The sequence below is a fragment of the Empidonax traillii genome, unplaced genomic scaffold (genome assembly GCF_003031625.1).
Source record: "Empidonax traillii isolate 1590-97213 ecotype Southwest subspecies unplaced genomic scaffold, ASM303162v1 scaffold342:size1861417, whole genome shotgun sequence".
Lineage (NCBI taxonomy): Eukaryota > Metazoa > Chordata > Aves > Passeriformes > Tyrannidae > Empidonax > Empidonax traillii.
Window position 1 is genome coordinate 1564805 of NW_020955535.1, and position 21103 is coordinate 1585907.

Sequence of the window (21103 nt, forward strand, 5' to 3'; positions counted from 1 at the left end):
GTGCTGTAGGGACAAGGGGCTTATTTCAGTATTTTCAGTTTAAAAAATAATTCCAAAATTTAGACCTGAGAAAACGTCCAGGTCAAAATCAGCCTAGGATTTTTCTAGAATACACACATGCTTTTCAAGAGGGGCCAGACTAAACCCAACTTAACCCATTTTTCTGAGGAAGTCCTAGGATGGGTTAGAGAATGTTGTTGGTAAGGAGAAGGTGGCATTTCAGTAAGAATCTGGTTTCAGTTCTAATCAGAATGCAGCCCTAAATGATGTGAAAAGTGGATTTTTTTGCTTGTCATAAACACCAACAGTTCTCATTGCTCAATGTGGAGAGAGTGTTCACTTTTCTGTCTGCTGTTTTCTGTGGCTGGAGATTCCAATCATATTGTTTTCCTGAAAAAAATAGATTTACTCTTGATTTGCACCAAGGTAACAGAGATCAGAGTGAAGCTCCAAGTCTCCAATGCGGGGGGGGGAAGAGGGGGAAAGCTAAAAAAAAAAAAAAAAAGCTAAAAAATGAGCTTTGTGTGTGAAAATACCGTTTAAGGGTTTTATCCACAAGCTCAGGAAAAAGCAGGGGGTGGAAATGCTGAACGTGGTGAGCTCCCTGCAGACCATTTCCAACACTGGGAGACCCTCTGGAGGAGGAACAAGCTGTCATGCAATTATTTACTCGGCTATTTATGGAACAAACCGCACACGTCCTCCTGCCATAGCAACTGGTGCAGCACTCGGTGTTTGCAATGCACACCCAGTTTCTATGAATCATCATTAAGATAATCATCTTCGTGACCACTGGACTCGAGCAAGTGACTCATTAAGAGAGCCACCGGAAAATAATTAGCACACACACTTTGTTTACGGGGCTGCTTCTCCACGGAGGTCTCGTTCTTGTTGAGGTTTGGGTTTAACTCCAGGGGAATTTTGCTTTCAGTGTAAAAACACTTGTTTCAATCAAGGTAATTACCTGAGCAGTACAGTTTTGTGTACAGTGTTTCCATTAAACCGTCCTATTTATCACGGGAGTAAATGAAACAGAGTTGGTTTTAGAGCAGCTCTTGGCTGTGATCCAGATTAGGTTGTTGGTTTTTTTGGGGGGGGGGGATGGGAGGGAAGAATGTCTCTGCTCTTTGCAGCTTGGGCGTCTAAAATTGTGTCTCTGTAAAAACCTCATTACAAAATGCTTCAGATGCAGAGTTTGCTGCCTCAGGTGCTTGGGCAGGTTCTTTGAGGTCACAGCCATCTGTGACTTATTGTGGAATTCTTTTGAAAAGGAGTCCCTGTCTCTTCCTGTGTTTTGGTGTAGCTAACATACATAGGAACGGATTAAAATGGTGTTCATGTGTAAAAATGACAGTTTGGTAAATGCTTTTTTTTTTTTTTTTCTGCCACATTTCAAATATTTTCGTCTTCTGGATCCACTCCTAACTTCTGAACCTGGTGCTTTTCAGCATTTGCTTAAGAAATGTTTCTTATCTTTCTAGCAAGCTTTTATTTTGGGGAATTGGAAAACTCTTTTTGTCTTCTGTGTGATGAAAAATCAGAGTCAGGAGTAGGATTAAATTGCTTGAATTCAAGTGGTTAACGTGGTTTGGGTTGTTGCAAGGTGTTCCCCAGATGAGTATGACTTCCCTATTATCCCGTGTTTTAGCTGCCAGCTCAAAACAGATGTTATGTCCCTTGGTCATGGGCAACTGGGCCAGATTCAGATCTCCACGAGCCATGAAGAGAGTTCAGATGGCAAGGGTAGGACTCACGTGGGCATCTAGAGCCTGTTGTGTTGATTTACTGTCTCCTTTCTGGCCTCTGGATGCCCCAGCAGGGCTTGCATCTCTTGTGTGTCCAGTGAGATGTCTGCCAGAACAATATAGGTGTTTTGAATCCTTTATTACATCTCAAACAGAGTCACAGAATGATGGAATGGTTTGGATTGGAAGGAACCTTAAAGATCATCTTGTTACAACTCCCCTGCCACGGGCGGAGACATCTCCCACCAGATTGCTCAGACACTCATCCATCCTGGCTTTGAACACTTCCAGGGATGGGGAATTTACAGCCTCTCTGGGCAACCTCTTTCAGTGTCTCCCCACACTTATAGTAAACTTTTTTTCCCCTAAATTAAGATCTAACTCTACTCTCTGTCAGCTTAAGGGGATTCCCCCTTTTCCTATCACTACTCACCCTTATGAAAAGCCCCTCTCCAGCTCCCTTTAGGCACTGGAGGGGGCTCTGAGGTCTCCCCTGAGCCTTCTCTTCTCCAGACTGAACACCCCCAGCTGTCCCAGTCTGTCTCCATAGCAGAGGTGCTCCATCCCTGTGAGCCTCTTCATGGCTTCCTCTGGACTTTCTCCAACAGCTTCTCCAACAACGTCTTCCTTGTGCTGGGGACCCCAGAGTTGGACGCAGTGCTCCAAGAGGGACACGATGACAGAAGATTTCTGCATTTAAGACAAATCACAACCCTACAGATGCCTTCATTTAGAGCCCTGAAGTTTGGTGCCTCCTTCCCTCCTGTGGAGTTTGTTCCTGGTTCTCTCTTACTGGACTAAATGTTCGATTTGTCATTACCTGGAGATGTGTTCAGTGTTGATTTCTTCAAAGAAGAATATTTTCCTTGTGTTGAGGATCAGCTCCTGTTGTGCATCATGCTTTGGACAGCCTGGCTTCACAGTGCTGCTGGGGAGCAAATTCAGATGCTGTGATCCACATACAAAAAATCCTTTCCTTTTAGATGAAAACACATGCCTGTTATGTGTAATGAATTTGTGCGTGCTCAGAACCACCCAGCTGCACTCCCTCTGTTTGATATAGGTCAAAGAGCTGCCTGGGAAATACAAAGTCCATTTATCTTAGCTATACTTCTGGAATAATGGGGAGCTGCAGAATGTAATTTATAAGATGTTAATTATTAGATTAACAAGCTGGATGCTCTCAGTCTTCTGAAACACTGATGGAACACCCATCCTTGAAGGGATTTACAGACTAGGAAATGTCCAACTATTCTACTTAAAGATCTGTTCCATGAACTTTACACACTTGTTGGTAATGGCTGGAACTGAGCGTATTGATGGAATAATTAATCAGTTAAGAAGTACTTAATGGAGAATGATGTAAGACAATAACAAAAGGAAGAACAAATGATGTACAAGTGATCAATTTTTGTCAGATTTAAGCTGCCATTAATTAAGACCTAATAATTTGGATCTCAAATTTTTCTATTCAGGCACTTCTGCACAGTGCTACTGCTCTTATCTACCAAAATATCCTGAAAGAAACTCCTGCCTGACAAATCTGATGTTTAGTCAAGCCACTCAGGTGGATGAAAGAGTTCTTTCTTGGTAAAGATCTGGATTATCTTAGAATATAATATATTTACTATATTCTTAAATACATATAAATATATAAATACGTATTATATATAAAAAAAAATATAAATACTCTAGAAAAAAAAGCGGTTGATGTTAACAAGAAAGCAGGTTCCCCAGATGCAGCAGTACCTGGTTGAGACCCTCCTAGTGCTGAGGTTTCTTATGGTGACCACTGGAAAATGTCAAGGGCAAAGCAGATGAAAATTATTTGAACAGTTATTTATTTTTTTAGTATGAACGCTAAAAATATGTTGTTAACATGAACATCTGAGTCTACTGGTGTTTTGTTTGTTCTTACCCCATTTAATGCTGTCTGAAGTCCCGAAAAAGCTGACTAAGTTGCATTTCCAGACAAAAATTGAAATGTTTTATTTTTTACCATTTTCCATTTATTCCCACTTCTGTAAATTACCCTACAGCTCAAATTGTTCTTTTTGGCCATCCTAAGAGCGCATTTATTGACAGATAATATTTTCAAGCAGAAACACTCCTTCGTTCTGATTACAGTACTAAAACTCAAGGAGAAGAGTCCTCTCATGAATGGGCAATAAATAGTGGTATCAATCACTACAGAAATCAAAGTTTGTGTTCTATGAAATATAAAAATATTACAGTGATGCAGGTGATAACCTGAGATATAATAATGGCTGTGATATCAGAACTAGAATTGAACAAGCTGAAAGAATTGTATCTAAACACATAAACTTTCAGGAGGCGATGCCTTTTCCAAATAGTGTCCTGAAGGATACACTGGATTTTATGTCTCAGAATATGTCCAAACTGAAGAATTCTTTGCAGCAGAGATAAAAAACGTAGTTCCCAGTACAAGAAAATTATCCCCCAGGAGCTCAAAACTAACATAGCTATTGGTAGTTGGTGATTTCTAAGCTGCTCCTCACTGTGGAGGATGCAAATAAATATTTGTAGAGGCACTTTTATTTGGAAAAAGTGATAAAATATATTACTTACTGTAGCTGCAAAACACCATGCTGTTAACCAGCAACCTGAGAGTGAAAAAAACCCCAAACTTCAATTATAGGATTAGATTTCAAATGGTCAGCAGATATTGTAATGCTGCTGCATGAACTCCTGGCACAGACACATGAGAAGTCAGTGGCCAAACATTATGTTTGTGTTTGTTAGCAGGAGATAAATCAAACTACTAAGCTCAGTGTATCAAAATTGAAATTCACTAGTGGATTACTCTGTCCAGGAGAGAAAGATTGTATTGACCTTAAAGAGTGAGAGATTGTGTTGACCTTAAAATCAGCAATTTCTTTTGGTTAACCCAACAACAGTTCCAAGACAAGCTTTTTTAGTCTCAAATATTCTTCCCACATACCCAGAACTTGAAATAAATGTAATTCATTTTGGGATGAATTCAGGTAGTCCAGTTGCTTTACAGGCAGCCAGGTTCTGTTCCTGGAAAATTATATTTTTTTAAAAAGAAAATAAATTATAGCTTCAATTCACCTTTTTATTCTGTCTTCTACACTTGTCATTTCTGCTGCACTCACTGTTTACAGCGTAAGCTGAGTAAAACCCACAACTTTTGCCAGGCTGCAAAGCAGCAATATTTTGTTTCATAATGTTTATGTTCTGATTTATGCTGGTGCCTTAGTGTTACACTCAGCTGCATATCCAATTTCATTCTTTATGTTGCTCCTAAGATTTACAATGTTGGCATCTGAAGATGTAAATGTTAGGCTCTTGCTCATCCATCCTGTGGTGGATTCCGCTCATGGTGAAGCTTCTGCCTTTCTGTGAAAAAATTTTAGAAGGTTTTCATCAAAGCCCATGAATGAAATGCTGTGAGATTGCCAGATGGAAGCTGTTGACTGGGAACTAAACAACTCTAAGAGGAAAAAGATTGCTTTTGGAAAAGCAGAATAATTTTTTAGATCAGTGTCTGCATTAATATTTTCTTCTGTTATTGAAAGAAACCAAGATCTTCACAGAATCATAGGATGGTTTGTGTTGGAAAGGACCTTAAAGATCATCTGTTTCCAAAAGTGAACACCAAAACCATGAACACCTATACTCAAATTTATACCTACTGTAATTTAGCCCTTAATAAATTAGGGGCTTAGTCTAAATTCTTTGTCTGGGATCTCATTATGCTCAGCAAAAAGAGAAATGTGTTTCCACAGACAGACCCATCCACATGCATTAGGCACAAAAGGGAAGGATTCATTCTGAGGATTAAATAACTGCAGTTTAGGTCTCCAAGTGCAAGTGAAGACAAAAGACTAAGTGTCTGAATTCTCATTCTAAACAAAGGCCATTGTGTTAATGCAGTTAATGGAATGGGAAAAGCTGTTCTACTGACCAGGAAATGGGTGTGTTATTCTGTTCCCTAAACACAGACTTCTAGTGCCATTCAGGTGCCCTATGGAGACACATGGGCTGGCAAATATGACACACTCAGAGGAGACCACACCCTTCTGAAGATCGTGTGGGGTGTCCTACAGTGCCTGGAAGACCAGTAAGTCCTAGTAGTTGGGGAACTAAATGTGCCACAGAAATCTCAAGAGTGAAATCAGAGTTTTGTTACCCAGTGCACATGAAAACATCTCCATTTAGGCATTCCACCCCCCCAGAGCTGATTCTTATCCTGGTTTCTGATTACATGAGTTGTGCTCTGAAGATGCTTCATTCCCTGCATCAGCTGAGACAGCGATGACTATCTTGGATTAGATGCCTAATTTTTAGATGGTTGAAATGAGGTGACATAAATTTCCCCTTCCCTTTAGGGCTTAAGGGAAAAACTTTACTTTACAATGCTGGAAAGACTGTGGAGCTATTACGTTTTACGAGCAAGGCACCGAGCGAGGAAATGTGATGTGCCTTTAATCGCAGTTTATATTTGCGTGTTTAAAAGCCTGAAAAGCCCGGTTGTACTTTCACAACTTCTTGTGTGACCGGTGCACAAACAGGCAGGGGAATGAAATAATGTGATGTGATTTTCATGGCCAGGGAAGAAGGCAGCAGCTCAGTGTGTCTTGATATAAAAAGCGGTTTCACGAGGCGTGACTTGGGTAAGAATTGTGACATTCATAATACGCAAAGTAATAGAAAGTCTGGAGCTGATCCTCCTGTAATTCTGACTCCAAGCCCGTCACTGTGCTGAAGTCCTTCTCTGTATTCACAGAATCATAGAATGGTTTGCATTGGAATGGACCTTGAAGATTGTCTAGTTCCAACACCCCTGACCTGAGCAGGAACACCTTCCACTAGACCAGGTTACTCACACCCCATCCAGCCTGGTCTTGAACACTTCCAGGGATGAGGAGTCCACAACCTCTCCGGGCAACCTGTATCAGTGCCTCACCACTCTTATAGTAAAGAATTTCTTCCTAATATCTAATCTAATATGCTGAAGACGCAGATCCTTTCTAGACCTGCTGGTTGCTTCAACCCTGGGCCCTGCAATAGCTTTACTTTGACTAGGTGATTATGCCCTTAATTCAAAATTCACTGATCTCTTTCCACCAAACAGGTAGGACTATGAGCAGGGTGCTCAGTTCCACTATACATGCTGTTTTGGTGCCATTTCCATGGGCCCTTTTGACTTTTTTTTTCCAAATGATTGAATTAGAAAGTGGAAATGATGGTGGCAGGGACCCTCAAGGTTCTTCAGACAGTTTCATTTTGGGTCGGAATAACCATTTGCATCTCGTAACTTAAAGCATCAAGCTCCATTTGACTTTGGAAGCAATGGAGTTGTCTGTGATTGGACCTTTGAGATTTGCATTAAATTTCTTATGGTTCCTAGCCTGGCTCGGTATCCAACTGCAACCCCCTGTAAATGTGCTTGTTTGTTCTTTTTATTGCAGCCATCTCCTGCAGACATGGAAATGGCTGTTATCAAACACCCCATTGTATTCTTGCTGGCCAGATGGCTAAAGGGGCATTACTGTGCTCTCCCCATAAACTCTGTGCTTTGCTGCAGGCATTAACAAGGCAATATATTTTTTAGGAACCATTAAATACTTGAGATTTAGGTAGTAGCAGGTATTGCAGTTGTGGGCTTAAAGATGCTTTTAAAGTCCTTCGCTTTGTCCTTAAAACTCAGCTCAAATGAGGTTGCCTCAGGAGACAAATTAAAATAAAAATAACCCTCTAAAGTTTGGTGGTGCTCCTGAGATTATCTCCTGTTAGGCGTGGAATTGTGCAAGTTGTGAAATGCCTTTGAACTTCCCTTGTGAGACACAGATCCAGATTTCCATGGGCTCAGTAATGATTCCTATTTTTAAATTGTTAACCTGCTCCCCTTACCGATGTGTCATAGAATCATAGAATCATAGAATAGATTGGGTTGGAAAAGACCTCCAAGATCATCAAGTCCAACCCCTGATCCAACTCCAATTACTATAGCATGGCACTAAGGGCCACATCCAATCTCTTTTTAAAAACCTCCAGGGATGGTGAATCCACCACCTCTCTGGGTAGGCTCTTCCAGTGCCTGATTACCCTCTCTGTAAAGAATTTCTTCCTAACATCTAACCTAAACCTCCCCTGGCAGAGCTTGAGCCCATGTCCCCTTGTCCTGTTGTTGGTTGCCTGGGAGAAGAGCCCAACCTCCACCTGGCTATAACCTCCCTTCAGGTAGTTGAAGAGAGTGATGAGGTCACCTCTAAGCCTTCTCTTCTCCAGACTAAACAACCCCAGCCTCTTCTCATAGGACTTGTGCTCTGTTCCCACCACCACAGAAAGCAACACCCTGAGCCCAGAAAATACAATTAATGAAACAAAAAGCAAAGCAACCTGTGCCCCTGTCATATTTCTTGTGAGAGGCCAGGCTGCCAACTCTTCAGTGGGAGTTTACTCTCTCACATTCTCTGTGCTGGGTGATAACACAAGAGGACTCTGTGCTTGTAAAACAAAACTGTTCTGCAGTTAGAGAGCTGTTTACAGCTTCACCTTCCAGCCCTTCTCACTCATACTGTTAGCTCCAAAGTTCTTCCCCTATTTCCCTTCTCTAGTATTTACATTTGTCCTTCCAAGTGGTGATGGATTTCTCCAGCTGAGCTTTGTTTCCGTGAGCTGTAAGGCCACCACCTTGCACTGCCCACCCCCAAAGAGCCTGCCTGATTTAATATGTGTGGGAGACCAGATTTCCGAGCAAAATGTTGCAAAATATGAAGATTTCATAGAATAATAGAATCATTAATGTTGGAAAAGACCTCCAAGATCAAGTCCAGCCTTTGACTGAATACCAGTGCACCCACTAATCTATGTTTTGAAGTGCCACATCTACCTGTCTTTTGAACACTTCCAGGGATGGTGACTCCACCACTTCTCTGAAGATCCTGTTTCAATGCTTAAACACTCTTTTAGTGAAGATATTTTCTCCTAATATCCATATTCTGACTGTTAGTGATTTTCTTTTTCAGCCAGATCTACAGAAAGTGTTCAGCAGTCAGGCAGCTGAGTGGGATCACTTCTTACCATGTTTGTGACTGTATTTTCACTTGTCCTGTATTTGGAGTAGACACTAAGGCAGTTTGCTGTTTTTCTGTATCCTGGACAGCACATCAGGCAGAGTGAAGCTTCCATGTTTACTTTTGGACATAATCAATCAATCAATCACAGTAATTAGATTACATAGAGATATCAATACCTGCTGTGCCTCCCCTGGCACACCTCGCATTTTATGTGTGTCAATTTAGACAGGAAATATCTGCAAAGCAACCCTGAAAGCTTCGTGGGCATCATAAACACTGTCACACAATTTGTGTTGACCAAATGCACAATGAAGTAAGTAAATGTACAAACTGCAAGCCCATTAGTACCTCCTGAGAAGTCTGCCAGAAACTATTAGTTCACGTTTGCATCAAATCACTTTGAGTCATGAAGAAATGTGAAAAAATCAAAAGCAGTTAAATGCACAGTTTTCACACATGAACAAGAAGTTTAAATCCTTTTAATAAATTACTCAAGAAATACTTTGCTTGGCCTTTTAACACAGTTGTAACAATGGGAACAGGAAAATTTGCAGGCAAATTTAATCAGTTTCTCTAAGCTATAGTCATTCTACTTCAAGATTATGCAAATCCAAAATTATTTTTCTTTTCAGAACCAAATTACTGCTTGGAATTTGATAGCTTTTATTGTCTTTCCTTTTCAGCATGCCATTGATTTCACCTTATTTCATTTATATGAATGTTTTCTGCTCACTAGGGCAACTCAATCAAAATTTGGATTTTTGTTTTGGACTTTCTTTGAGCCTGACAACAGCAAGAAGGTTAAGTCAGAGCACTGGGGCATTAGAGAAGAGTGATAATTATTGTCTGTAATGCTAACATTTCATTTTTATCCAGAGGATCTGTTTTCACACTGCTTAATGATTTCTCGGTTCCATTATCTATTTCATCTAGTGTTTGTTGCTACAACAGTGACATTGCTTTTGGCTGATGATGTTTTAATATAATTTTTTTCTTTCAAACTGTTATTAATTTCCAGACTTATGCACCTCTTTTGTCCAAACCTTAATGAGTCAATATATTCATCCTCATATAAATCTTCTCTCTGCCCTTAGAAACATTTCAGTCTGCAGAGCTGGAACTGATTGAAGGTGGCTTCAAGTGTCATACATAAGAAGGGATTTTTGTTAATTCTGACCCCATAAGCCTTCCTGCCTACTGTGAATATCTTGTTCGTACTCTTTTTTGGATGCTGTTGCTGGGAATGGTTTGGCTGCACCCCTTGGTTTTTCCTGATCAACACAAATTGGGACTTTGAGGCTTTATCTGCACCGCTGATGTAATTTTGGGCTTTATCTGTCTGTCGTAAGCTATCTTTACAGAAGAAGTAGTTTCCATAATGCAAAAAATGCCTTTATTTTGTTATCTCACTCCATTTGAGCTTTTTCTAGGGCACAGTGGAAAGGAACAGAGACAAAGAGGGCTCAGGGAAATGAGCTAATTTGGGCACAGATCTCAGCATCCAGCTCTAGTCCTGGTCCAGTCATTGCCAACTGTGTGGAGCTGCACTGAAGGAGAGACATAAACTTCCCTCTCCACCTCTGATCTCTCTCACAGATGTACTTCAGGCCTTAAAGAACTCACCTCATCACTGCTGGCGATGGTGCAACTGTATTTCATCCTGAGGCTTTCTCCTGCAGAGCCTGTGCTCAGCCAGGCAGCCACACGTCTGCACTGTTAACATTTCAGCCAAAAATCAAACTTCATCCATACCTTTGCACCAAAACTGTGATGTGAAAAGGGTAATTCCAAGCAAGGTTGAAAAACTGATGTTCTCTGTTTTCCCTAGAAATGAGTTTGGTATTTTTTTTCCAAAGGGGACAGGTCTAGGAGGATGTAATAAGCTATTTCAGCACAGGAACTGAACTAATTGGATGCTCAGAACTGATAAAATATAGCTAATCCTTGAAAACAGTTATTCCCTATTAGAAGACAGGATTTTTTTTCCAATTAAATGAATTTACTTTGCCTTTTTCTATAGTGACAGCAGAATGCAGACAACAAACAAGAGTAGAAAAGGGTTTCAAATTTCATTTTAAACATTTGTCTCCATATTAAGAAACCTTACTGGAATTTACATTTTTTTTTTTTAATTCCCAGATGATTTTGAAATAAATGAAGCTTTTTCTCCTGGAGGCACTAGGGTCACTCCTCTAATTTTTGATGTCTTGAGGCATACACTGGAAATGTGGCTGAACTTTCCCAGCTTGAGCTGTCTAGAGTGTTTTGTGTTTTTTTTTTATATGGGACTCAGGTATTTGAGCTGATGCTGTGGGCAACAGAAGTCTTGGCAGTGGGGTCATAGAATCATAGAATCACAGAATGGTTTGTGTTTAAAGGGGGCCTAAAAGTCATCCAGTTCCACACCCCCACCACAGGCAAGGACACCTTCCACTGGAGTCAAAGGTATTTATATCTCAGCCCATCTGACCAAATGCAGACTCACCTAAAACACATTTGACTGTGCTGAGTAGATCTCCTTGAGTTATAAAAGCTCCACACAGAGGTCTGCTGACATTTCCCCACTTTGGACAGTCTATGGCATGGCACTGGATACTCTGCTGGAGCAAGTGAAGTCAGCCTTGATGTGGGATTTATTTTAAAATTGAAACAGTGAAGTGCCTCTGTGCACTAAGGTGCCACAGCAGTCAGGCAAGATAAGGTTTTCTTGAGCTGCCTGAGCAGAAGCATCCAGCACATGAGATGCTGTAGGACATCCTGCCTGTACCTCAGCTGCTGGTCTGGACTAGAACTGTCCTCTTGCAGTTTGAATGTAGGAGCTGTGAGATCATCCCTCTATTTTTCAGGCTGCTGAAACCAACCTCAGCCTGTTGGTTGGTCCAAGGCCAGGTTGGAGGGGGCTTAGAGCAACCTGGCCTAATGGAAGGTGTCCCAGCCCATGGCAGGGGTTGGAACTGAACGATCTTGAAGGTCACCCTTCCCACCCAAACCATTTTAGGATTCCATGTTTCATACACCTGCAGGCAGGCTATTAAACTGAGCATCTTACATACATATAGATCCCTAAATAGATGCATAAATTCAGATTTGTTGGTTTAAATGTGTATGTCTACAGTTCTATAGCACAGAACAGACAAGAGGAAATCCATTAATTCCTTATCCTAATCCTGGAATAAGTACACTGGACAACACCCAACATCCCACTATGTATTACTGCTCTCTTTGCACCAGCTGAAATAGTTTAAAATCAGCCCACTACCATAGCTGGGAGATCCACACTCAAAACATGATCTGCAGGAGGACTCCGGAGAACAGTAAACCCGTATTTTTCTCTCTGCTCCCAGAGAAATTTTTATATGGCTGCTAGAGCTGAAATTTAATACTCCATAAAGACCTTTAGTGACAGGAAATCATGATCTACCAGTCAATTTAACAGAAGAAGGCTGCAAATAGGTTCAGGTCAAATCAAACAGGTTATAAATATTTAGTTTCAATTTAATGAATAAAAGTCTAAGCAAAATGCTTATAACTGAGAGTGGTGATTTTTTCTTTTATAAAAAAGAATAAATTCAAATGAGCAGTTATGAATTGCACTTTTTGAAATTTCCACTTTTAAACAAATATTGCTTGTGTTCCAGTGTTCCTGTTCCCACTGAGGCAGGAAAAAAACCCCGTAAAAAATGATCAGTACTGTGGAAATCCAACTTTTTTATCTCTTCTAGTTAAAAACCATAAAAAATTACAGAATCAGCCAGGTTGGAAAAACCTCTGAGATTATCGAGTCCAACTTATGATCCTCCTATCCACGTATACTTACATAGTATATAAACATTTTCCTTACTCTTGGGTTACCTGCCAGTCTTCAGTGGGTTATTTACTTTCAGGCAAGCCAAGTAACTCTCAGTCTGCCAAAAAAAACATAATCTAGAAAATAATGGGTAAAACCTTAACTTTTTTTCCCACATGTGGCTGCCAACAGGTCTGTGGGCAGATAACATTTTTTGTTGTGAGGTGCCTCAAATGACGCAGGAGGTTTCCATCAGTGGTAATTATGACCTGGCATCTCTTTAGGGAACTGTTATTTTTCTAATCTTCCACGGAAGCTCCTTCAGTCAAGGTCAAATTCCTCCAGTGTTTTCATCTTCAAGGAGCGTGGACAATGTGCCTCCTCTGCCCCCTGGATGTGCAAAGACAATTGATGCTGTCACTCTTCTGAGCAGCCTCCTGCAATGTGTGTGTGTGTGTGTGTGTGTGGTGGAAGGAAACAACCACAAAGAAAAGAACTTTAGCATTCAGAGGAGAACAACATGTCAAAATTCCTTAAACCATGATAAATGTACCAAACTCATCCAGCTCTTTCCAAACAGCGGTGAGTGATGGTGATTTATGACTGTGGAGATTTTTCTTAAACTAGTAGTTTTTGCAGAAGAAAGAAAGGTCACTGTAAGTTGGGGCGTGCACAGTTTATCTCGTTCTCTGCAGTTTGTTGTTCCCTTTGAGCTAGTCCATACCACATTAGAGACCTCTGCCAGGGGAGCACCGTTAATAATCATAATTATCATCAAAACCAACAGAAAATAAGGAGCACACATACACACACACAAATCTTAACAAGCACCGTGTTTGTGAACCTTCTGACACCACCACGTAAATAAAGCCAGCAGTTTGCAGATGACAAAAGCAAATCCCAACAGGAGGAAGAGTAGCTGATCCCTAAATTGAGCAAGAGAAACCGAATCAAAGAGGATGAATGGGAAAAAAATGCAGCAATTTGCACTGTGATGAAGAGACTGGCTGATCATTTACAGGTAACAACAGTGCAAACCAAAAAAAAAATGGTGATGGAAACTATAGCATGGGTAGGAAAGTTGGAGAAGACCATCATTCAGCAATTCCTGTCTGCTTGCCACGGGTAATAGCACAGTAAGCCTTGCTTTTCCATTGCTTCACCTTGGAGACTGCCTCGTTGCACCAAGCAGGGGGAAAAACTCTTGGGGAAGGTCTGGGGATTATCAAGGCCTCGTTCCACCAAGATCTCTGGTGGAACACACCACAGAAAGCCTTAAGCATCCTCAGATGACACAGAAATTAAACACAATGATCATCAATGCACCATGGGCCGGTCCAGCCCCTTGTTCTGACACCATGGGGACAGGAACCAGGAAAGTTAAACCACAAGAAAAATGTGAAGTGAGGCTTCCTGAGAAAACTCACTTTCCAATCATTTCCAGCTTCCTAAGCAAGAGGTAATCTCATATGGAGGCTTCAGTGAGAGTTTAGTGCAATTTTCTTTCCTGCCACACTACTGCCAAATAAAAAGAGAGTCTTGGCTAAAACAGAGATAGAAAAAGAGCATGACCAAGGAGAGATTTAACAGATGTTTTTATGAAGGCCATAAAGGGTGAGTGGTAGATATCTATAAACCTCTGGCTAAGATCTGAGTACATTAATCTTGTTAGTTTTAAAGGTAAGTGAATAATCAGAGCTGTTGGGGGTTATTGGAAATGCTCAACAATGGGATGAAATTCTTTTTTTATAATGGATGGTAAAATGTGCTGATAATAAACCTGAGCTGGGACCTCCTTCTCCTTCTTACTTTCATTTCTTGACTTGGCTTCTCTAAAGAAGAGGATTTTATCCAGAAAAATTAAGCTGTGTGATGTTTCCTTCATATGGATTAAAAATAAAGCAACTGATCTTAGATGGTAACAAGAGAAACCAGGCAGACAGGAGATACCATGTGACACCCCATGAATTCACCAGCACTGTCTGTTGTTATGACCAGTATAAAAATAAGAACATGCTTGGAACTAAATAGTTGTTTCAGGAAGCCATGGAAATGCAAGAAATTTGCAGAGTGATCTGGACAGAGGGTTTGTGAGAACAAAGGGCAGTGCAGACAAATAACGGAATCGGATCATGTCAGAATAGTGGAAGATAAGGCTGGCAATTTGTTTGTCTTAATCCTTTGACCCAAAACATGATCAATCAAACATCACCTTCTTAATTATCTCATACTTTCCTTAAAATCCCTGATAGTGGAGATTCCACAGCCCTCTCAGACACTTGGCTCCAGTTTCAGCTTGCGCTGACAGTCACAGAATCACAGAATGGTTTAAATTGGAAAGGATCTTCAAGGTCATCCTGTTCCAACCCCCTGACAGGGGCAGGGACACCTTCCACTAGATCAGGTTGCTCCAAGTCCTGTCCAGCCTGGCCTTGGACACTTCCAGGGATGAGGCAGCCACAGCTTCTCTGGGCATCCTGCAGTACTATAACAGTCTTACAGAAGATGGGAAGAGTAGGAAGATGCATCCCAGAAAACTGCCAATGAAGGAGCAGAATGCAACAGGAGGTTGCAAACTGGACAGCAATGTTTTCGGAAAAATGAATGTCTGGAACAAACTCACTTAGAAAAATTCTGAGTCACTGTGTGAATTTGAATTCACACAGGCAAGGAAACAACTACCAAGAAATTATAAATACTTTCTAGATTCAGAATTAAATCATCTATAAAACCTTAGTACTGCTTCTATTGTCCCAAGCTTTTTTACTGCCTTTTAGCTCATACAAACCTAATTAAGATATTACACAGAATGAACCCAACGTTTACTGCAGGACTTTGGGAATAAATTAAATTGCTTTGCCTGTGAATGTGTGCCTTGTGGTAGATTGGCTTTGGCTTTAAGCAAAGTTTAAACTATGACTGAATATTTTCTTGTGCTTGGGGCTCCTGTAAAAAGGTTCTCTCCCATGTGGATTTTCCTGTGTGTGCCAAAATTTATGCTTGTTTATTTTCCTGCAGTGGTAGTGCCTGTAAGATCTGTCTTCTGCCCTCATGAAATGTAATTATCTATGAAGCTTCAGGCTTTTCTATCATTTTGTTTAATGAGGTCAGAAATTATTGATGGTGCACATAGAGGCACTCACAATGTGAGTGAGACCACCTAGGCTTAGTTTTCATGGGAAAACAGGATAATAATGGAACAGTTAACCAGAAAACAGATAGGTGGAACTTCTGCCCTGAGAAAACCCAGAAGGTTGGTTTGAAGGGTTTGGTTTAAATGGATGTTTTCAAAGACAAAGAGAGAACTCGAGGGTAGAGTTCAAGACAAAGTGTTTCCTGCTTTGCAGCCAGTGCAAAGCATGGGATGATACACAAAATACAGAGTGAAAATGGAGGCAATGGACAGGATATGCAAAGCTTGTGGAGTCAGCCAAGGAGCCATGGAGCATTTATCTGCTCCAGGAGACACAGCTGCTGTGGGGACATTTTCTCTTCAAGACATTGTGTGCTGCAGGTGGGCTGTGCCTCCATCACATCATATGGCAGACCATGATGGCTTTGGATCAGTAGGTGAGAGAGCAGAGAGCACAGAGAGGGAACCATTCCATTTTCCATCCTGAAAGAGTAGAGTTGAGTGATGTTTCCACTACAGTTTATGTGCAGCACTAAAGTAGAGAGATTTAGTTCTTTTTGGTGTGAGATTTTTGAGGTTCTCCATGAAAATTATTAATGACTAATGCATGCTTTATTACTCTCTTTTCAAATCTCTGGTAGAAGAAAGAAAGAAAGAAGCAAAGAACCATGTGTTAAACATCTTCAGTTCCAATATAATGGAGAATCTAACGTACAGAAGCAGCTTTTCCCCATCTTTACACTGCTATTAACAATTCTCATAAATTCAGACTTTCAGAAGTGTATATAAAGCCATGGACATCTCTCACAATAAAGAATTTTTTTCTAATATCCAATCTGAACCTGCCCTCAGTTTAAAGCCATTCCCCCATACTATTCACACAAAAGTGACTACGACAAAAATTTCCTCACCTTCACAAAGACATGTCCTTAATCAGCCTCATGTAAGAGTAGGATCCATGCTCAGAACCATGTTTTGATAGAAAAAGACAAGATAAAGCCAGTGTTATTTCAAGGCTATGATTTTCAGAGCAGTCTGCAGATGGTCTGAACACAGAGGAATCAGTCAGCCTGCATTTAAGTAGTAATTACAGATATTAATGTCTACTCAACTGCATTAGAAAAATAAATGTAATGTCTTTTCCTGCCAGGAGGGTTCTTCACATAACAGATCGCTTTGCTGATGTGGCTAAATACCTTTCTGGTATTGACTGACAAAGAGAATACTCTTCAGGCTGCTATAAAACAGTCAGGGAGGTGGCTCAGGGACGTGGTAACGTGGAACAGAACTTGTACCTTCAGAACCGACACAAAGAGCACTTCAAGCCAGGTCTTGTCAGGAAGAGTCTGACAGGCAAACGGAAGGAGTTGTTTCGTTATCCTGTAGGTGTCTGTAGCTCTAAACATCCTTCTGGAACAGACAGGTGATTCTTGGCAGGCTGAGGCCAAAGAGAGACCTGCTGTAAATGTTTGGATGGGTGTGCACACAGCAGTTCCTCCTTGCCTGGACACTTCTACTGCTCCAGTTTGTATTAGCACAAGAAGAGGTTCCGGACTGGACACACCTGCCTTTGATCTCACACCCCACCTGCAGCCCAGGGAAATCTGCCCTTGGACCTGTTTGATGATCTGTTGGTGTGTGGGATGCAGGAGTGGGATTAACTTGGTTCCATTGCTTGCTGCAGCCTAGTGGATTTTCAGGTGTGTTTCATCTCACTCTGAAATAGGTGGGCACAATTTACGCTCTAAAACTGCTCAGCCTGATTAACTTGATCTGATTAACTTTCTTCCAAGGAAGCCCAGGGTGACTTACTAGGAAGTTCACCCTGAAGTCATCTAAAGTTAGATAAGATGACTCCTGCCATATACTTCAAATGAATTCAGTGTTTCAGCACAGGTTTATTGGCCTTGGTAACTCACTGGCCATTGACTGACAGTGCAAAATTTGCAGGAGTCTGGTGTGGGATACAGGTTGGTGCAGTTTCTAGGGCACCATTGTTGGGTTTTTGTTTTGTTTTGATTTTTTTTTATCCCCAGAGCACAGGATTTTTGGTCCTGACTACGTCACTTCCTGAGAACATGGTCTGTTGCTGGTTTCTTTTCATCTTCATGCCTCAGCCTCCTCTCTCCACCTCCTTTTTACTATTTGGACCGTAAACCTGTCAAGCTAAGAATGTTTTGTAGAGCAGGAGCCTCACTCATCATCTGATATTGTAATAACAAGCTTATTGCATATTATGTGGCTTCACTGTGGTGCATGACTCTGCAGATAAAGAGCTTCATGCTCCTTGTGACTTGCTGTGATGTCCTTAAAGCAAATCATGCCCTGAGTGGTGGAAATACAGAAACACTGATTTCTGTGATCTGCTCAGAAGGTTCTGTCTGTGTTCTCAGATGTTTATCCCAAAGTTACACGCTCTGAAGCTCTAAGGACTTTTATAAGAGCTCTTTCTTGTACAGATTTCCGAGTGTCTGAGAGGTGATGAGCTCAGATTGCAGATCTTGGTTTCCATTAAACTCCTGACAACTTGGTATCTGAGATCTCCTGTATTGAATTGCATTGATTCTGTCCAAAACTGGGAAAGACCAACACACACACACACTCACAGAGCATGGTAACATAAGCTTTGCTTCCTCAAGAAAACATGGAAAACCTGTCAGTCCTTTTCACAGTCATTCTTGGCCACTGCCTACCCCAGTCCTTTTCTCCTTTGTACTTTTTCTGGTTTAAACCATCAAATCCTCATGAAACTACACTGAATCGGTCTGGAAAAATCCACTACCCGGGGCAAAAGAAGTTGATACACATTATAATCCTCTCAGGATCATAATTCCACTCTTTTAGATGCATAGGAGGTGGTGCCTTGCTCTCAGGTGGGGAATACATTAGCTGTTATCATGCCTCTGGCTTTAGATCTAGCAGACTTCAAGTAAAACAAATGCAGTGTGCAGAAAGCAGCATTTCCTTTTTAGTTGTTTTAGCTTCTATTATGCAGAGCTCTGGATGCTGTGGGAATATTTACCAAGGCGTCTCTTGGGGACCAATTTGCAAACCAGTGGGGATGCTGGTGACATACATACACCTGCCTGCTTTTATAACCCAGCCCCTAAAGCACAGGTCTGCTTGGCAGAGGGTAATTTGAGTGCCACAGGTTTGCAATGAATCAACGGGATAGAAGGGATTGTTATGCATTAGTTCCTCCAGCCCAAGTTATCTGACCCCAGTGCTCTGAAAAAATAGAGAAAAAAAGAAAAAAGACCGAGACAGAGACCCACAAAGAGATGTAGAGGGAATAGCTGAGAATATGCACAGAAGTGTATTTCTATAGAAGGACAGAATATGAAATGAGATGGTTGTAAGGGTGGGATTTGGAAGGTGGGAGCTCTGTTACCATTAAGGGGATGGTGATAATGTGTTTTTCATCCACATACTGATTTAGTCAGCTGCCCATCTTCTGGGAACATTGATTTTAGGACTGAATTTACATTTTATCCCACAGAGGATCTAGGGAAAATACTGGATAAAAATTACAGAAATAAAATATTAAATTCTCCTGTTCTCTGTGAGAAGATTTGCTTCCCCACCTGTCCTAGTATCCTTAAATTTTGTAATACCTGGGAAGACCCATTTCCAGTGGAATAAATGAGTCTTAAGTTTTACTGAGACAACTGAACAGTGAAGGTGCCACAGAGGATTAATTTTCATATTCTCTTTTTTCACTGAGGTTCACTGTCTTGTCCCACTGGATATCTTTTAAAAATGCTGGTGCATTTCAACCAAATTTGAGCCAGGTATAGAGATTTCAGGGGTAATTAAATTCCTACGTGATTCCTAAAAGCCCGGTGGAGAAGAGATATCCAAACTGATGTTTTCCCTGGAAGTTTGGCTGAACTCCAACCAGGACAAGTGATCAGCACATACGTTAAAAAGACAGGTTTCCTTATTTTCACTTCTTTCATGACAGGTTGCTCATACTGATTGTGGTGGTGGTCCACAGTGATGTCTTTCTGCAAATTATGTGGAAAAGTCAGGAAGGTGCAATTAATGTGGTTAATTAAGGATATTTACTTATTAAAAAAAACCCAACCATCCTACTTGGAATCCAGATGAGCTTCTTGTCACCATCACAATCACTGTTTATAGTGCTGGTTTTAGTAATAGTTTGGGGCCCAACTATTCTGGGCAATATTTCAACACAGAAAGCACAGACAGGCTCTAATCAAGACTCCTCGTGAACTCTGACTCTGCTCATGTGCTTCAAAGCTGATGGGACCCTCTTAACAAACAATTCCCTTCTAAGATTGTGTTACTAACCCCTTTTGCAAATATAAGGGTTGAATGACTATGGTCATTTTGTATATACACCTTAAACTCTCTTCTGGCACATCTGCTAATCACCACTCAGAGACTAGCCATCCACAAAGATAATTTTGGAGTGAGTGAGAAATACATTAGCTTCCTAAAGAATAGTTGATTCCTGTTGCATGCTTTATATTTCTTTTGATTGTAAAATGTCTGTGGCCAGAGCTCATTAAAAATATTCAGAAGTCTGCATTCATAGACACCAAGCGTATTATTCATATTTTGAAGCCTCTGAATTATCTCCCCATGAAATTTAGATACAGAGTCTAAGGTTGGTGTTTTTTTTTTTTTTTTTGTTCCCATTCAAACACTGGAGCCACTGTGGTTCTCTGAAATTTTATTTCCTTTTATGTTCTTGGATGAATAATCCACTCAAAAGCAATGTGTTTGCTCTAAACCTGAAACCAGTGAGAGAGAGTCTCTTTCTGTGAGACAACCTCATCTGTGCAGTGTGGCAGCCAAATACCATTAGATATGCTCTGTGCACCCTCTCCCATTAAACACGGCCAAAAGGACAGGAATTATTTCCTCAGCTAATGCCTAAGACCTACTGTTGGATGAAGACTTACATCTGAGTGACTCAAGAACTCTTGGATACAATTTTTTTCCCCGCCTTGCCAGAGGAATGAAGTGACACCTCTATGCAAGTAGTGGATATGGATGTACAGGAAAACAATTAACAGCTTAAATCTGGGATTGTGTTATAATCTGAGGCCCTTTGGGGGATCCATCCTAATATTAAATCCTGTGCATTAAGATACACTCAGCTGTTTAAGACATTTTGATGGGCTGGCCAGATATGTCACAGGATATGTGAGAGAGGTGCTTTTCAGGAATGACAGGTGGAAAGAGGAATTAATCCCTTGCAGCATCTACAGTGACACTACACAGATGTGTTTGAGGCCACTGAATTCCATCAGTTAGATCTGGGCAGGTCACTGTCTCTTTTGGATCTGGATCCGAAGCCAAACTCCTTCAATATGTGGCAGCTGTTTTAGACCGACTTTGC

General features: G+C 40.9%; 1 long non-coding RNA gene across 1 annotated transcript; it reads left to right on the forward strand.

Annotated features, from left to right (window-relative positions):
• The first annotated feature begins 13780 nt into the window (after positions 1–13780).
• LOC114061608 lies at positions 13781–16534 on the forward strand. The gene is made up of 3 exons (XR_003572160.1): positions 13781–14058; positions 14515–14517; positions 16381–16534. It is a non-coding gene; the product is annotated as an uncharacterized LOC114061608 (long non-coding RNA).
• The last annotated feature ends 4569 nt before the right edge of the window (positions 16535–21103 follow it).